This window comes from Ischnura elegans, chromosome 3, assembly GCF_921293095.1.
Source record: "Ischnura elegans chromosome 3, ioIscEleg1.1, whole genome shotgun sequence".
Classification (NCBI taxonomy): domain Eukaryota; kingdom Metazoa; phylum Arthropoda; class Insecta; order Odonata; family Coenagrionidae; genus Ischnura; species Ischnura elegans.
The window spans coordinates 71,723,201-71,740,134 of NC_060248.1; positions in this window are offsets into that span (position 1 = coordinate 71,723,201).

Sequence of the window (16,934 nt, forward strand, 5' to 3'; positions counted from 1 at the left end):
CCCTCCCAACAGTCACAACAGTCCAAACGTGTCGACCGATAATTCTTTTTCAAACCTAACTCAAATCCTTCGATTTATGTATTTTAAAAGGCACTCCATTCTGGTATTTATGTTCGGCAGGCGATTGTCCGGACGCTTTTGACAACCCTCGTCCTTCCCTTCCCCACTACTCTTGCCCACTGTCAAACCCTCCTATCGCTGAAAGCCAACGAAGTGCCAATACATCCGTGGGCCGCAAAATCCTCAGTTGAGGAATTTAATCGGCTCTCCAGTGTACACGAACGCATGGACTGGGGAAGTGCCCTTTTGTTATCGTTTATCCGGGGCAAGCTCGATGCCTTACGATTCAAATTGAACTTGCGTGCTTACCGCAGCAATAAATCAACCGTATTCTGTAAAAATGGTGACCGCAGTGTTTGCTTACCTTTGGGTTCGTTAATTTTCTAGTGACTGTTCGGTGGCTACCGTGCGAAATTTCTTCAGCGCTGAGTTTTAGTGAAGCATTTCCTAGTCAGTAACACAGGCGTTGTTTGCTGTAATTCAATGCGCGCGCGTTCCCAAAACCAACTTCCTTTGCTGGTTTACAACTTTTATTCCACTACTGTCTTATTGGGGAATTGGAGGAATTCCGTCGATACATTATTCAGTATCGTATTTTATTTTTTTAACGACTTCACTTCGTCTTAATTGCCTTCGATCGGGACACTTGAAGCCGAAATTATTGATCCCATTTAGTCATTTTATCATTTGCAAATGTAAATAGCAATTCTAATGTCGAAAACTCATTTCATCGTGAAAACCTATGAAATCTGGATTTTTTTCAATTTTCACCACTTCATCGTTTTAAAATAATAGATATATTTATTCCTCTGCCATTTTGCTGCGAAGTCTTGAAAAAAATTTCCCTGTGCATCGTGGCTTTGTATTTGGATTGCTGATTGAATCATCATACCCTTGCAGAAACTGTCATTTTTTGTTTGTTGCGTTGCTTTCGTCATTTTTCAAGTGTCATTTTTGTGGCTAATTAATACTTTTTTCGTCTTTTACTCGTTTACTCAAATTATAATTGGATTCAAATTTTCAGAATGCATTGGGAAGCATGGATTTTTAGACGTTACCAATGTTATAATGACTTATCACATTATGCGAGCCAAAATAAGAATATATCTCTATGTTGGTGGTTGGTGGTTGGTGGCGCAGAAGTTCTTTTTCTTCCTTGGACTCGCCATCTTCGCTACACCCATTGGAACATCTCTGAAAAATTTCACGATCCCCATCCTCGCCAGTCCACCCTCCTCTGCCACTCTAAACTCTAAAAGCCATTCGCTTCAACAGAATGGACTTCCTTTTCCTGAGGCCGACATTCACTCGGCCGATCGAAGCTGCTAAGGTCTCAACATCCAGGTCGGACCCTTCCCCACCTCTCCTCTGCACATTTTCTCCGCCCTTTGTGAACGCTCTGTCAGTTCCTTTCCTCAGTAGGCTATGGAAGAGTAGAAAAAAATTATATGTATAGAAAATACACCCATTCAATCTCCCCCATCTCGCTACATATACACATTGTCCTCATATTCGCCCTCTATAAAAGTCCTCAAAACTCTATTGTGTTCGTTTTTTCCCTTTCCTACCTCTATCCAGGTTGGGTTCAAAAATAGGTGTGGCCGAAGTTTTTTTATGTCAACCTCACCACTTTCTTGATGCGACTGGGAGAGTATAGTAGGCTGGACTGGGACATTTCTGCCAGTGGCGAATTATATGGGACAGGGCCGGAGGAAGGGTGCAGTATTCGCGTCAAGGACGAGGTCACGGTAGGTGTGGGGTAGACTACTTCTTTCTGAAGGTGCATGGTTTGGTTTGTACCCCCAGAGATTGGATTTTCTATCCAGGTCCGAATGCGTTCGGTCGAAATCCAAGGGTGTGGGAAGGAATGCTCGCTAAATATCCTCTCTGATATTCCCCGTGAGTGCGCGTGGATTTCCGCAGGTGGTGAAGTATGGCAGTCTTTCCGTCCGCAACGAATCGCGCGTTGAAGTGGGTGTGGAGATAGGTTGAGTGGGATAACAGGGTGACGGAGCGTGTGACGTCTCCTCCCCACTTTTCCTCACCGGGAGCGTGAGATACTCCAAGGGTGAAAAAGGCACACATCGAAATTCCCCCCCAGTTACAATAAAGATCTTGAAAATGTCTTAACGGCGCGGCGTCTTGAAGATGTTTATTTTTTGTCTCCCCATCTCAGTCCCGAGCGTTCTTCATCTTAAACTAGTCTAACAAAGACGGCATAGCTCATGGTATTAAAAAGAATTCCATGGCGTATGACTAGAATGTAATCTTTATCTGCGATTTATGTTCAGTTGAACAATGAGTAGAATTAGTGCCGTCTGATCTCGAGAAGAGTCCACTATTTCCTTATATTCTGTGAACATATGGGATGCAGATGTGCTTGCTGGCTGATAAAAAAATCTAGCCTTCCTGGTTGACGCAATATGCGCCATGAGTTATTGATGATCTCCCTTCCTGGAATCACAATAAGCCCAGTTCTTAATGCGTGATTAGTTTCGCCTTATGAGCGCTCTGGAATGAGTGCAATGCAAAAAATAGCCAAGGATGTTGTTCCATCTGCTTCCTCGTGCTATATGAGCTTGTCAAACGGATAATTTGATGCCGGTCGCTGATCTCCCCTTTTAAAGAAGTATGTATATCAAGGGAGTTTTTTTATGAAAGTGTTTGTGTATAGTGACGTTTTTGGCTCGGTTCGCTTTTTATCTAGGTAGTATGTAGAACATTCTGTACTAATCCTACAATCCAGTAAAGTTATTCTGAACGCCTGCATGCATTATTAGCTATTTTTTACATTATTGTTCTAATTTTTACGTTGTAAATAAAAAGTAAGCGAATGATTCTGCAAATAATCATTGGCTCCAGAAAGAGGTATGCACCTCAATCTGTTTCTTTCAATAAATATTTCCTCAATTTCTGCCATCAAAAATATTCATCTACATATTTTCAAGCCAAGTGTTTTATGTTTTGAATCCTATTATTTCTTACTATCCTCCCCTATGTAATAAAGTTACATGGCTGAGGGTAGGCTCAATTTCCTGCGTATGAGGAAGATTCCTGAATTACTTTGAGAATAATTTTGTTCCTATTCGTTATCTATTTACCTCTGCATATTCAATCGATTTACCAAACTTTAAAAATTTTATCATGCATTTCTATTTTGTATTATTGTGGTTGTTCATAAAATTCCTGGTTACCAGCGTACTGTAACTAGGAATTTTATGATGCATATGTGACGGTAATAAAATAATTAACTCGCCTAATCACTTGAGGAATAATATACTCATATTCAGGCTGTCTACCAAAAGGTACTTCTTTTAAATATTTTCTATGAAAAAAAAATTTTAAGGTTGATATTTATTTAGTATATTCTAAAGGAGTATTTCAATGGCTATTTATCAATATTACTCAGCAAAGGTATTTAGTACCAAACTTTACTAGTTCTATTTGTCGAAAATTTTCATATACGTTATTATCATAAAGTCTGTGCCACATTTCGTAAAGGAATTCAGGAGAATATTAAGTAAATATGCGCACCATACGAGTCAAAATCTCGTATTATACTCATTGATACATTGTTATTGCATAATATTTTTAAGGGTTTATGCGAAAATATCAAGATAATTCGGTGCTAACTTAAATTCTGATTTTTTCGCCAAATTACAGTATAGTTAGATTTTTAATATGGCATTTGAGTTCTCAATTTTCTCATCACCTGAATGCGCCTCGGACGTCGAACTCTCCGTTTCCGCCTCAAGGTATTATATTTGTTAAACCCTTTTTTCTTGCATCTCCTCCCTCTTCCTCCTACTTCTCCCACCGCTATCCATTGAACCGTTGACTGAATGGCCGCGTTTTGAATTCTTTTTACTCTATATCCGGGGCGAAAATTCTCCGGACCCACATATCCACCCATACGGGATAAAGAAGAGGCAGTAGTGATTTTGAAAGCGACCAAGCCCTGTTTTGATCTGTTTGTGAGAGCGATGTAATTTAGTGCAGTAGTCGGAATTCATTGGAATAAATGATACGGGATTTGGAAATCGCTTATCCAACCCCGTTTGTCCCGACCAGCATTTGTTTACCTTACCGATCCGCTTATGTGGCCACATAATGCTGATGCCCCTTCGAACTGGGATTTTTATTGCTAGTTCGGCTCCCAATATGTATGCCTTCGAGATTTTTTTTACAGACATTTCACATCCTTTGACCCCGGTCCCGGGGGACACCGCCCATTCTCACCGCGTCTACCGTTCCGAATGCCTCAGCACCCCATTTATCGAGTCTCGTCCAAAGAATCCGTAACCCTTTCAATCTGCCTAACACCTTCATGTTCTCGCTTGCCTTGCATCTTTCACCCCATCCTATTTGGCATTTTAATGTGGCCTCCCCGGCCACTCCCTTTTCCTTTTCATATCGGCGACACCATTCTTGCTCTATTTCCTCTTGTTATGGATTTATATAAGTCCTCTTCCATCTCTCTTTCTGTATGCTTTCTTCCTTCAAAGCACTTGGGATACGACCTCGTACTTTGGCGGGAAATCCTCTTTATCATTGGTAGCATTAGTATTGGGTTACCGCACAGCAGTATATGGGCAGTTATATACACCGCTTAAGGCCCGGAGGTGCGCCTAAATATAAATACTCGCAAATCAAAACAACGTCGTTTTATTGTGTATCGGTCCACCATACTCTCGTTTCTAGTTGTCGATGATCCATGATAATATTTCGATTTGTGAGCGGCATTCATCTCCGAGGGCAACAGTCGAAATTCCAACCTGATATAGCTGCTCTTTGGCGTGATGGTCATCGATGGCTAGTTGTTTTCCAAAAAGTATCATCTTCTAATTATAATTACGGAATTTTCGAGAATCACCAGCAGTAAAATTCAATTGGTTCAGACTTATTTTGCTGGGAATGCAAGTACTGGGCACAAGGCATTAGAAAACGACACTTCTCCTTACCAGGAATAAAATCCTTCAAATATCCTTTTCCTCTATCCCCCCTCCACGACCTCTCCGCCAACTTCCCAGGGTCCTTTGCCTTCACCCCTGGTCCTCCTCGCAAAAGCTCCTATATATCTCTCTCTTTCACTCTCCCTTTGCTGTTTGCACTGTCGCCGTCTGCTCACTGAGCAAATACTGCGGCGGGTCATAACCAAAATGGAGGAGAGTTTTATTCCCATGCCGTCCAGTGTCGCTATTCCTTCCATTTTGAATTCATTTTTCTCAACGTTCGCTCGCACTTCGTTCATTTGTGGCTCTTCAGACATAGTAGTATCCTCTTTCTTCCGTTTCGCTGCACATTCGCTTGTGATTTTCAATTCTTCACAATTCAAATCATCAGTATATGTAACTTGGAGGTTCCTGGAAGAAATTTTGTATGCATTTCATCCGAAGGCCTTAGGAAAAATTTCAACTTACCTCACGCTAGTAATCGCCATTTATTTTCTGTATCCAATAATCCGATTATTTTGTTGAAACTGTTGATATTTTCGATGAAATAAATGAGTGGCCTGCATATGTTGGGTAAGGTGTAAAGGATGGCTTTCTAGAAAAAAATTCTCTTTTATATGTAAAACAAACGTTAATAATGCGAAGCGAAGTCAGAAAAGGTGCATATTATCATTAAAAATGACGAGTTAAAGTTTTTTCAAACATCATATAAGGTGTAGCCTTTTAGCGTTCCCTTCACCATCGTATTTGGCACGTTATATGACTTAGAGAAGTTTGGCATCAAAAATCCATTCCAGGCACCATTATTTCTGAGCTTAACTCATTATGAAATTCTTAATTATTATCTTTATGGAAATCGTTGCTCCACTGCACACTCCATTTAAAAAATTACGAGTGTTGACGTTGCGGCAGCTCATTTTCTTCAACCACCGGAATAACAACGAAAAAAGCAAAAAGAATAACGAGATTCATTTTTAATTGCATCCTTCTGTGGCAAGTCTTCACCCTTTTAATTATTGTCTTTGCTCATCAAGGACGCAATTTCTAAGGAGACGTTGTCATCATCATATTTTCTTTTAATTTGTCCGCTAAATAGGCGCAAGGAAACATAATCTGAGCGCGCTGAGCATGACAAAATTCACCGCCTCCTGAGCACATCCATCCCCGAAAATCCTCTTGTTTACAACAATTAGCAATAATCCATTTGCGGTTCAGCCGCTTTTCCTCCTTCGCTCACGATTCCCCGGCATAGATTAGCCCACTCGTAACCCATCACATCTCTACTCATCTTCCTCCACTGGGCGAGGAGAGACTGCCAGAAAACGTGTCCCACTGTCTTCCTTTTAAAGTGCCCCTCCCAACCCTTTCCTCGTCTCCCTGCGTAGCCCCAAACCCTTTCCGCCTCTTCTCCACGCATGTAGATACCGTACCACCCTTTGGCGCCACTCACCCTCGCTCTTAATTTACATTCTATTCCTCTTTCCCCCACTCTTTGTACTCACTTCCTCCTTCATTCTACTCCTTCTCCTTCCTCTTTCTTCTTCACCAACCTTTGTCCCCTCCCCCTTGTTTTCCCAAAGCATCCCGACCCCTCTCTCTTTTCCCCCGCCCCCCTAACCTTTGCACCGCTTCCCTCTATTCCAGGAGCAATCTCCTACATTTTCTGCCTCGCTACCCGCCCAGATATTCGGCATTGACCACCTCTGCCTCCCACCATACCCTGGGCCCTGTATGGCCTCTCCCCCCCCCCCCATTTTCCCCTTCTTCCGTTTCCCATCTAAACCACGGGACGTCCTAAAATCCCTCGCTAAACTCCGCCGCCTATTTCACGACCTCCGCCCGTGGTAGCATCCTCCCACGCATCTTACAGTTTTTATCTTCCATCCTCTTTCTCTCTCCCTTACACCTTACGCTCACAAACATTTCCATCTCCATTAATGCCCTCGTTCCTTCGACCCTCCTCCGTGAAATTCTTCTCCAAACACAACTCTTCTTTTTTTCTATTCCTTTGCGTTTTCTCTATCATTTTTTTCTGAATCTATGCCTGTTCCTCTGTCTCTCTGGTTAGTCCTTAAACCGTGACTGGATTAAGATACTCAATGGTAATGCTCTCACTCCACACTGTTGAGCGTTGAACGGTATGTTTCCCAAGTCTCACTTGCTCCATAGCCCTCTCCATAGTGTTTAGAACACCGGGAATTAATTCCATAGTTCCACAAAATTTTGGAGAGCCTGTGATTGGCAGAATTGTATTTTCTATAACTTTAGTGAAATCTTATGTAAATGAAACCTTTTGCATGGGTTAAGTATATTAATGTGAGTTCATGATTTTATACATGACACATAGAAAAATCTTCCCTTTAAAGCCGGCGTGTGTGTTTTATTATCTAGTTTATGATTGACCAATAGGGGTAATCGATTAGTTTATATTTTTTCTGCACCAAATAATTATTTGATGCATCACATCTTTTTTTGGCCATTTTACTCAGTGAAAAGTAATTATGAGCGAATTCTAAGTAACGTAATTAGCGACACTTTGAACAATCATCAATTATTAATTTCTCCGTCTACTTCGCGGTATAAAGTTCTCAATTAATAGTGTTTTTAGATTCATGCAAAGTTCATGGTCAAGAAGTGAAGATAAGCCATCAGTACGCATTAATAAGAGATATCTTTTTCACAAAAATAGTATAAAATGCTTCATCCTTATATTTCAACGGATAATAAAGAATGGTAGCTTAGAGAGCGTTCATGCCACTCTTGTAAGAGAATCATTTTACACTCTTAAATTAATTATATGAACAGTTAACCCTGAATGTTTACCATTACAAGTGTAGAATTGGCTGAAATATAGAGTATATTTCATGATTGCATGATTGATCATTAGTGATTACTAGGCAATAGTGGCTATCATGTAGCAATATACACGAGTAAACGTTGTGTCCAACTTGACTTCCATCGCAATTTAGAGCTGAAAGTGTTAATTATTATGCATTATTAATTATTTATTAATCACTTTGATATAGCATAATTAAGCTAAGGAAATGGTTAGAGCTTGTAAAAGGGAAGATAACGATCTCTAATTTCAAATTCCTCTGATCTTTGATGTGTGGACATTCGTGGAAAAATGCAGGAGAAAATGATAATGTCAGCTCATATTAATAAGTAACTGAGTTCAAAGTAGCCCTCACAAAATATCATCAATTATAATGTTAAAACCTCTGGCCTATGCCATCGAATCAGAGAAAAATATGAGCCTTTTCATTACATCATGTTAATCTACACATCCAGAGTGATAGATAATAAAAAGTCAAGGAAATGCAAAGAATTCAATGAGAAAAATCGGAAGAATTGAATTAAATATATTCTCTCCCTTTATATTATGCGACCAGTATTTGACTTTAAACATTTATGTTTTTTACGAGCATTACCTCGTAAAATGAGCAAACATAAACTGCAGCTGCATCATGAATAATGACTGCATTTAATTGCGTAATTAACAGCTATTTCAGTTCTCAGGTCCCACGTTCCATTTCGGGGACAAAGATATTAAAATGCATGTAATTCATGTTTAATTGTTCCCTAGTCGGCATACTGCACCACTGTGCCGTGTTTTTTGTGGCACTGGGAAAGTTAAGAACGATTTTGAATACTTCCACGTGGGTGATTATTCGGTCCCGTTACTACAATTCTTTCGGAATACCGTAATTTGTTCACCGTAGTAGAAGCGAGCTTTTGCAAGCGTTCCGTGCGTGTTTTCTTGAAAATAAGATATAGATGAACAATCTCGCGGCGTTTCATGTAACGTTATGTCAGAGCTACCTGCAGGCCCTTATTCTACGGAAATGGATAGAGGAAAAAGTTCTGAAGGCATTTTGAATGCCCCCGGTTTTTCACCGACTAATTTCCAGCAGCACACTCCCCACACTGCAAGAAAATCCTGAACACAGAGAGATTCCTTTAGTTGGATTAAGTAAAAAATAATGTGCGGTTTTTTATCCCTCTCTTTTTTTGAGCCTCGGACGCATTTTTGAAGTTATCGAACAGAATTATATCGCAAGGAAAAGAGATTCTCAAAGCACTTTCATCTCTTCTAACATATGCGCCATACGTATATATGAACAGACACACTCACATACCGAGGAAAATCTCAGACGAATTACATTTTTCTCCTTTGTGTGGAATGCTCGCTTTCTGTTTTCCTTAACTTTAACCCTCTCCCATTTTCCTCCCTTTTCCGGCCCCTATACCTTCATTTTTTTCTTTTCCGGATGCCTCTTCTTTCTGTCTCATGCTCTTTTCATCTCTCTCTCCTCCCTCTCTTCCTTCTCCTCCCCTATCTCAAGTTTTTGGCCTCACGAAAAAGTGCATTCTATATTTTGTCGCTCACATTTGTCGATACTGCAACGTCAGTTGGTTTTCTTTCAGTCTTAGATTTTTGTCGTTATTTTGTGACATTTAATGGCAGGGCGTGGCCATGTACAATATAGGTGATAATATTTCAAACCCTCCAAAATGTTATCTCTGAGGAGGGCCAAACCCTCCTCAGAGATAACATTATTTATTAATCAAGTTCTCAATGCTGTCGATTTTCATTGATTTTAACTTCGAAATTCCAATGGAAACAAGTATTAATTAAGCACTTGTTGATTCTTTTTTTATTGCATTCAATTCCCTAACAAAGTTTTCTATCAAGAGCAGATATAGTTTGCTCTTTCAAACGTCCCCTTATCGTGTGCTGTTCTAAAGCCTATCATTATCAAACGATTAATATTTTTCAGTGCATGTGTCAGTGTAGTTGCCAAGGGATGGATTGGAGGGATTTAAATGTAAAAGTATGTCAACTAAAGCCTCGATCAACTTTCCAGTTAACAAGACGGAATATTAAAAACGATTTTGGAGAAATCTCCAGAAGATAATGAAGTTCTTAATCACTGAATACCATCCAAATTACACCTGATTAGTAATAGCATCTTGCGATACCTATTTTGGGAATTATAATTTTTAAATAGTAATACTTTTGATTTAAAATGTGTAATTCTCCGCAAATAGGTGTTAATGCGCAAAAAACCGAGCAATCATTTTCCGTTTCACGGAAGGCCATTCCTTTACTCTAAATTAAAGAATGAAAATATTTATCACCTCAATCCAGTGGTTTATGTTATTATTGTATATTTTCTCCTCTGGTCAGTGGGTTTTTGGGATAGATTGAGTGTGATGAGCGAAGTTCCCTTCTCTAGAATAGCTATTTTACTCGTTTTGAAGAGTAAAATATTTTGGTTTTAAACTTTTTTTGATTGGGTGAACAAGATTGCGATTATTTACTTTTTAAAAGTTTGATACTCCTCTAGGCTCTCTTAAAATGAGTCTCGTTCACGATGAATTATTAAATATTTTCTGACAAGCATGCAGTCAGGATTGCTGGCAGTTGATCTTTTGTTGCAATTAGTTTGACTCTACAGTAAGTATGCCTATCTTTCGTTTCATTTGCAATTCCAGGCTTCTTTCTCCTGATAACATGTTACATGTTTTTTTCGTTTTCAAGTATTTGTGACCGTTTTTCTTTCTTCCTGATGATTTATGCTCCTCACCCTTCCCCAATATACCTTGTATTCGATTCATGGTATATACGGGAAATAGAAAAACATTTTCTGAGCGAGTCAATATGCATGTTGACAAATGCTCATAGCTTTCAGAAAATAATTTGTTTGAATGGATCCTTATTGCAATGATTTTTATTTAATCTGTTTTTAATAAGGATGTATGTGCCCTGCCCATTAACAAACTTTTTTAACATATAACAGAAAAGTTTTACGATGACAGCTATAGGATTACAAAATATATAAAATGAACGAAGAAGTTGGAGGCGGAATGCTAAGAGTAAGTACACTGGAATCACTCAACTATGTAAATGTTAGAGTGCCAAACATAACCACAATTTCGGAATTAAAAAGAAATAGGGGGAAGCGATTACTTGAAAACCAACTATAACTTAATTAAATGGATACCTTTTTTTCTGAATATATCTCTAACTAGAGAAAATATCAATTGTTCCTGATCAATTGATGCGTTTACCTCTTCCTAAATATTTTTGCCTGTACAATAACCTGACGACTTCATCCTGACGAGCCAATGGCACAGTAGGACTTTTATTGTTTATATTTAAAAGATTAAATGCAATCTAATAACACATTTTGTTATGATATATTGTAAAATTTACATTATATTGTAATTCGTCGATATATAATGTATATAAAATATAAAATTAGATTCATACCAATGAATAACTTCATGTATTTAATACTATACTTCACGATGGACCTATTGGATTTGTCTTACGTCCGCTCAAGATCATCCTGGTCAGATGAATTAAGTAGTAATTTTTCATCTATCTCTATATCCTTGCTTCACTTCTTTCCTAGTCCTCTCGATTCCCATTCCCCTCTTCTCCCTCAAACACTCCCTCCGTGGCAAAATTGTGGGCCTCCTACTCCCATTTGCCATCAGACCGCCTTCTAGAGCTCTCACTATATATACCCACCCCTTCCTCCCCATGCACCCTCCCCAAAGTTACCCACCTCCTCTCCAATGCCCATACGTGCGCTGACCATCACCACCACCACCTGACCTGCTCCCCTACCGCCCTTCAAATTTCCCCTCCTCCCGAAAAAGGTTTCCCAGAGCTTTGCTTTGGTCCAATGGCCACTCCCCCTTTTCCCTCTCTCTCTAACTCTACCCTTTCCTCTTCTATAAAACTCTCTTCTCCCCACCACCCTCGCCGAAACACACGTACCTCCATGCATATACACACACACACAGACAGACAGTCATGCTCCCTTCTCCTCCTTCGCTCTAAATCTCTCCCACACATCCCCCCGCCCCTCATGCATGCGAAGTCCCCACCTTTTCCGCCGACGACTCCCCATCCCCCTTAACATTCGCTCCCTCGCGCCACCCCCCTCTCCGCCACAGTTCCTGGAAAAAAAGAGTCCTCATACCCATTTCGTGGGGGGAGGGCAGCAGTACCCGCCCCCTTTCTCCCTTCCCCTCGCACCCCTTCCTGCTCCACACACAATCCCACCCACCCCCTCCCACCGTCCTCTTCCTTGGCTGTAATGAAATAATTAAAATTGCATAGCTGGCTGTGGGCTTCCTATGTTAATTCCTTTCCTCTCCGTGCCCAACCCTTCCCGTCTTTCGCTCCATCCCTCTCTCTCTCTTTCTCTTTCCTCCATACATCTCCTGCTCGGCCCCTTCCCCCCCCCCCCCCCCGCCCGCTATGGAGTCTTTCCGCCCACTCAAATCTCCAGCCCCTCCGGCTAGCACGGCCGAGCTCTCTCGTCCAGCCGCGGTGGCTGTGAAGGGATATCTTCTTCGTCCCCATCCTCCTCGCTCTCCTTTCTCCATCTCTCACTCCATGCTTGCATCTTTCTTCACCTTTGCTTCATAATTTCTTTCATGTGCATACTATTCTTCTTTATTAGCCTTGTCTTCCTAAATGAAAGAACCTTACACAAAAATTACCATCCAATTAATTTTGTAATAGGACAAAACATTCGAGGAGTAATTTTCTGTTGCTCTTCCCTCGTCTTCAGTCATACTCATGCTCATACGACGCGTGGATATTCCGCCAAACATTGGTAAAATTGGAGGATGAATAGTGATTAGGGCACAGGAATAGGTACATGTTATTTTCCCGTACTTTACTTTTCGCTAGTCTGCTCGGAAGGAACTGCATAATGCCACCGTGGAAGGTTTTAAATTTACCCCCCATGTTGTCCAATTGTCAATGCATATGAGTGAAGACCGAGATAAATGATTTTCGGAAGGATAAATTAGATGCAATAATGATGGAAAGGTAATTAATATTAAGACGGAGGCTAGTAAAAAATCTTTAAATAAGTATTTACAGCAGTCAATATATCTTGCAGATAAAGTCATGCACGAAACTTTCCGTGTAGGCGCTTTGACATAATCAATTAAACTTAAATATTATCAACATAAAAATGATTACCATCGTGCAAAGAATCAATTTCTAATATTCACTCCTGTCTAATGAGGCAGTTAGTGATTAGCGAGTCTGACTGATTAACGAGTAGGGACTAGCTCGACTTAAAGTATTTTATGCTAAATGTACAAAATTTATGCTTTTTTACCAAATTATGAAATTTTTTCTGTATTTGAGGCATGTTTATGGAAAATTTTCCCAGAATTTTACGGCATAAGTATCTTTTCTGTATATTTTTGAACAATTTTAGGCTTATCAATATTGAAGAGGAAAATAAAATCCAAAATTGTAGAGTACATTTATTTAGTAGTTAGAGTACTTTTCTGAACTTTATGAAATTTTCTTCTCATGGTAATCCAAGCAGTACGATGCCTTCGATTTTTAAGACTGATATACTCCCATTCACTTTTTAAATTCATGTGTCTTACTTCGGAATATTCGTGCATTGTAAGTGTTTAATTTGTACCATTAGCTGTGGTTTAGCAAGGGGGAGGCGCTCTCCATCAGGTTCTCTTTTAAGGTAAATTCAGTTTGGGGTCTGCTGTGTGCCGTACTGTGTGATTGTGGGACTGTCATAATCAAGGATCAACAGACTATTCACGTCACCCATTGTCAGAAAATTTTAAGAAATGAAGAAAAAGTCCGAAGAAGTTGCTATTTTAATATAATAGGAAACCTTCCGTGTGTTACGTAGGAACGATTAGATAATGTCTTTGTAGGTTGTTTTGATCTAACTTTTAGTTAGCACGATGGTTATAAGTCCTTTTTTGGTAAATATTCTTTTTTTAAATAGTTTTACTTATTCTCAAAGGCTAATTATGTGTATAATGAAAGTTTAGTCTCAACACGAATGCGTTTTTATCTCGCCGATCTATCTAAAGCCTCAATAAGGCATATCTCCTTACAATCTAAGGCCTTGACCAGATGGGTTATTTACCGTGGATGGACTGTGATATTTTTTCTGAAATACTAACTTTTCGGTGCATGGAAAAACAGTGATCGGTTTTAAGATTCCTGTTTCCTCTTATACATCCTATCTTTTCGTAATTTTCATTCAATATGTATGCTTGTTTAACCATTCTTCATGCATTCCTGAATCGTGATATTATATTCCATTTCCTTTTTCTTCCATGTTAGTTCTTGGTTGTGGCAAGGAATAAAGTTCAACACCAAAACTTGCTACATTCGTACTAAATTCCTCCTTCTTCACCGAATATGTCGAAAATAACTAACTTTATTCATGCATTATATTTCCTCCTTTTATTTATTTTTGCATACCCGTGTGTGTTTGCTAAAAGAAAAAAAATTTCTTCATCAGTCTACCCTTATCTGTCTAATTAATACGCAATCATTTTTTAGATATCGAAGCCTTGTGGAGAGATCGCTTGAACTAAAATCGAAGGATTGCAGTTTCAACTCCCGGGTAAAGTAAACTTGCTGCTATGCTCAATGTCCTCGAATATCAACGACTCAGGAATAGAAACAGGCCCACCTACCTTATTGCGTGTCATTCACACGCCTTGTCTTTGTCCAGGTTGAGCTCCAGCTCCACCTATTCAAAGCAGCCTTCGGGTTAAAACACTTAATTACTAAATCGGTATATTCCTGCAACTAGAAATTAATACTTTTATCTCCATCAATTTATGTATGCTGCTATTTGAGGCAGTGTGCATTTTTTTCAATAATACCTACTGCATTCCTATTTCCTTCTCCATTTACACTCATATTATGCGCTCTCCGCCTTCCCCCTTGGATCACCAACAGCGTCCAGATCTCCTCCGTCATTATCACCTTCTTCTTTCCTCTCACTTGCCGTCACTTCGTTTAGCCCGATCTCATTTCCATCTCGCTTGAATCTCTCGCCGCATTCCTTTGGCCTCCTGTTTTGTTTCTTCAACACTCCCTCGTTCCTCCCTTTTCCCCCTTCCACTCCCTCTCCATCCTTTTACCTCTTACGATGTCCTATCGTAGCCCGTATCACAAGTCCTCTTATTTTCGCTTTTGAACTCGAAAAAACCCTTTTCGTTCACGCGCTCTTGATGATCTTTATCAGGGCTCCCTTATTTCTCTTCCCTTTTCAATTTTGCTCGTTTATTCGGCCTGGCCCCGTCTTCTCTCTCTCTCTGTCTCTTAATTTCGAGCACTTCACCCTTGCGCGTCGTGTCTTCTTGCCACGAAGCGAAAACTATGACTTGTAGGGAGGGGGTGTCATAATTTCACTTGCAAAAGCAACGCTCGGAAAGAGGGCGTCAGATCTTTCGAGGTTCTTTGTATATACGGAAGTATGGTGCAACTGCCATAAAACTTTCTTGTGCTTTGGGACTGTCTTGAAACTACGTCAATATTATTACCGATTTAGGTATGTTTCCAAGGAGTACTTAAAAATTAATCTGGCAGTCTCCCCTCCATTCATGGACTTCCCTTTTTAATCCACATTAAGGCCCATTTGGTTTATATTCTGTCTAAAAATTCTATTCTCCTCCTTCCTCTCCATCGCTTGCACAATATTCTACCCTCTAACACCGTTTTCAACAACTCCTCCCCGCTCTGTACTCGCTCCATCCATACTGTCAAGAAAAGAGTCCGTCTTCAAACTGTCTCAAAATTGACATCGACGTCTCAAAATAGATCGTTTCAGAATTTCTTATTAGCATTACTCAAACGTTGCCCTGCGTTTTTCTTTTGCTTTTTTCCATTTCCATGATTTTAAATCTTTCTCTTGTTAGGTATATATGATATCCTAAAAGCTATCTTTGAAGATTTTATCTGGAAATATTTTACAAGTATACACTAAGATGCATTAACTGCCAACACAATGATAGCGCATGGAAGAGGTTTTGGCAGAGTATGCGTGAATCGTTAAAGCTCATTCGTATTTCAAAATCTTGGGTATTCCGAAGTGCCTTCTATCTATAGCACTTCTATTTGGAATGACTATTATTTTACTCATTGAAAACTTTGTGATGAATTGAAGAAAAATATCTAAGCACCGCCCTCTTGAGCCATCTTTTTCTTCTCCGCATATTCTCAAAATCTACTGATTTGAACGCTTGGCATTGGCTGAGCTCATGCGCATTAGCAAAGAGTTTCACATGGAGTCCTTTCCGTGCTTTTTTGCACTCATTTTTTTCCGTTCAGCGGAACACGATCATTGCACATCCTCAGGTGAAACACACACCCGAATTAAGGACTATCCCCATTAAAATTTTCCCCCGCTCACGGGAATCACACAGTCATTCATTTTTTTGGTGGTTCACGAAACGCACGTTGCCCCTGAGTTATCATAATATCCATCTGATGGGGCATTGTGTGCACTCACCTTTTTGATTACATTTCCTCAGAAGATTGCTCCTCGCGTATGTGTAAACTGGGATACTTTGGCCCTATGGTGAAATTTAGCATCCCATGCGTGGTTTATTGCGCGCGAATTTTCCCTTCAATCAGAGCTTAGTTCCGCCTTTGAATAAATTATTTCGGCGCTCATCATAATTAGTTTCAAACTATGCAAGACGGTATTTAACTCAACTTTCCGGGGTGAGGTTTCAAAATACTGGTAAGAATCTTTAGACACTTTTTGTAGTGAAAGGTTTTTTTATAGCTTGGAAATTAGTGATTGTATCGTAATACGAAAATTTTATACAATGTTTTGTATCTCTAAGCTCATGTAACTAACGAGTTACAAGTTACGTGACTAGCATTACGTTCTCCTCATACGTTTTTCAATAGTTATTTTAGACTAAAAATGTGTTCACCACCTCAGCATTTTCTTTAAGCAAACGCATAAGGCTGTAAAAATGTTATATATAAGAATCACGGGCTACCCACCATCAATCTAGGTATTTTTATCTATCATCCCGCCTGTGAATTTGGTCCCCTTGTTATAACCTAAAAACATTTAAAAGAACCTTCTGCAA